Genomic DNA, 3,420 nt, shown 5'->3' on the forward strand with positions numbered 1-3,420 from the left:
CTTGAATTATTCCACGTTTGGAAAAAAAAATCAGTTTGTCATCATCAACCCAATAAACTTTTATAAAACAGAGAAATCCTTTATATGCTATCTTCAGTATGTGGAATTATTCAATATGTGGAATATATGAACACTTACATAAACGATTCCTATGCTATCTTCCTCTCCCTTCTGGTCACCCCACTGACAATCCGGGCCTAAAAATCAGGTACTTATTAAAGCTGAAGATACATTTTAGTTTCCTAAAAATGTTTTTTGAATAGATTTTTAATAGTATATACCTCTTATCTTTTTTAGCAAGACATTCAACTGCTATATTCTTATTTTCTGGTATTCTTTGTTCATCACAATGTGCTTCATCATATGCTTCGAGTGTACCGTCATCATACCCACATCAATAATTAAATCGGTTCCAATAATCCCACTGAACAAATATCCAACCAACTTGAATAATTTTTATAACTTTTAACATTAAACAGTAGTGTTCAACAAATGCTTATTATTTAACAATAAATTTTATCAAGCTTAACGATACTAACTGGTCATGTTATGCATATCTGAGATGAGTTCCTGGGAATTAGCCTGTTTCTAAGTATAGAAAATGTCTGTGATTGCTCAGAATTCAATTTATATTTACTTATCGAGCTTTCAGATTATTTTGTTTATTATCTTTATGTGATGAAGGAGGGAGGCATAAATATGAACCATTTATCAGAATATCTTACCTTCTTTGGACTGCACAACCACGATACCTACTCAATGAGTCTCTTGATTGGCCCATTTCCAATCCTCTTCTTACTCTGGTTCCTAGGCAAGGCATTGTGGGATACCTTTCCCTAAAAGTCATCATCGTCCCCGTCAACTTCTTTATCATACACTTCTTTTTCATTCAATATTTCACATACTTGATTCCAAATAATAAGTATTCATCATCAACTGCACTTACATTGTTTAGAGTTTGAAAAAAAGGAATTGTAGAGTTATGATTTCTTCCAAAATTCCAATAAGCTCAAGGATCATTTAATACAAATATGTAACTATAAGCCTCATTTTTTACCATTTATGGTGGTATATTAGGTATGAGCAACGAATGAGAATAAAAGTGTAGTGAAAACAAGATAACATTTTTTGATGCCAAGAATGAAATCGGCTGCCAGTTTTTCACGTGCTGATCATGATACCCTCTATCTATGTCACGTGATGATGCCGATGATGTCCGCAGATGATGGACATCAGAATAAGTGTGAAATGTCGAATAATATTTTGTATGTCATCAGCAGAAGTAGCATATTCAAGACAAATTTAGTACCATTATTTCTCCTTTGTTATAATTCGGAAACCTAAATTAAGAGTTACTTTTAAATTAAACATTCTAGGAAGCTCTTCTTGTATAAACTTTTTATGAAGTCATATATGAATGTATCTGGTTAAAAATGTCAAAAAATCTTAAACGTATTATTATCAATTATTAATACCTAATAATAAAAAAAAAATAAAATTTTCATTCATAATTTTTATGCATGCAATCAATAAAGAAGTTTTTTTTACCGAGACAATAAAAAGTAACACCTCCTTACCCCATGTGCACTTCCTTACACAAATAACTATTTATAAAACTATCCACTGAACAAACTTACATTATCCTATTAATTCGCCTGTGTGCCTTTTTTTGACAAGATTCTTTTAACCAAATGTTCTGTTATGTCCTTCTCAGAGAAGTCAACCAAGAGTTTATTGGCAATGGTCTAGAGAAATTGAAACTAACTTTTTAACAAAATATTATTATCTCAAAAAACAGATATTTTATAAAATGGAAGAAAATAAGACTCACAAAATAAAATTCAGGGACATTCTTGCATATTGGCGCGCTTCGTCACGGGGAATGATTCTTCCTCCTCTAGTCGCAACTGCTAATGCTCCAAAAAGGCGCTGTCAAGGGTGTATCATCATTGAAATAGATCCTGTTTAAATTAAGGTTTTTATACGAGAAAAATTTATATACTCACATTATTTGGAAAGGTATCAACAGCTATGAAGGTAAACGGGTTTCATCTTGATCCCCCACAAGGCGTAATAATCTAATTAAGGAATGCCGAAATGGAACGTTCACTAGTTCCTTTGCAGTGTAATAATAAGCTTAGTTGGTATGCTATTGCAAATAGACTTAAATATTTTAGCAGAAAGATACGAACTTCGCTGTCATTTGATGTGTTGAATGATTCAACAGGGCTTGACATATCTGTAGGATTACCATCAGTAATTACTACAACCCTGGCTCTGATGACAAGAGGATTCAAAGGTAATGTATGTCCTACAACACAAAATAGAAGACTGAAATAATTATGCTGCTCATGGTAGCATCGGGTTTTTTTGTTCATTCGTTAGATTTCTTGTGCCATTAAACTTGGTTGTCGTTAAAGACAAATGATACAAAGAATTGGATGCCTGGAATGATAGATTTTTTGGGACCTATTTTGGTTGTAAATGTTGCATATATCAAATTACGAAATTATTAAGAAATTGTTAACTTTCTTTGATTTTCAATCTTCTACGTTTCTTAAATCATCCTTGGAAAACCTTACAATTTTTTTTTCATTTTATAGGATATTGTGAAGAAACTTTCAATGACATAACGTTCTCCATATGGAGTCATCCACACATTCAGATAAATATCTTGGTTGTGTCGTTACGCATACGTTGTACATGTATAAGGATAACTTGTTTGAAGTCATTCAATTAAAAAAGGGGAGAAAATGTGAAATTTGATTTTAAATTTTTCCCTGTCTATGTCTATTGTTTTTCGTTTCCTGGAATAAATTGCATGTAGTTTTCCCAGTTTGCACTTTACCAAAGATCACTTTTAATTTTATTTCATGCTTTGAGGTTAAAGGAAATTCAATTTTTCTAATTTTTGTTTTAAAAACTGTACTCTTATGTGTGCAAATGTCTACTTACACTACAGTCAACGCGGTTTCCGTATTTACCGCGAGTCCTCGCGGTGTGAAATTGATCGCGGTTTAACACAGGTAACTCAGGTAAAACCGCGTGTTCTCGCGGTACGGGTCCTCAACTAATCCACACCATCGCGGTTTGTGTTATCCGTCTCAGGTAAAAAATTATTCTCTTCATGAACGCGAGTTACCTCCTCCGACGGAAAAAAAAAACACAACAGAACAAGAATGAATAGAAGTAAAAAAAAAAATTAAAAGGATAAAACCAGTCTTAGCAGTTATTTAGGTCTCCCTTTTTATATTTGATTATTTTATCTTTTTTACTTATTTCACACCTCTTTCAAAAATAACAAGAATAGATATGGGTTACCCCATATCCAAGATATTCGACTTTTAATTTATTCGAATTTTCATTGTGCTCAAATGATTTCTAATAAAAAAAACAAGTATTTACTGAAAAAACGTCAGA

Source organism: Saccostrea echinata, unplaced genomic scaffold (genome assembly GCF_033153115.1).
Source record: "Saccostrea echinata isolate AGI-Se365-2 ecotype Australia unplaced genomic scaffold, CSIRO_AGI_Sech_v1 ptg000002l, whole genome shotgun sequence".
Taxonomy (NCBI): Eukaryota; Metazoa; Mollusca; class Bivalvia; order Ostreida; family Ostreidae; genus Saccostrea; species Saccostrea echinata.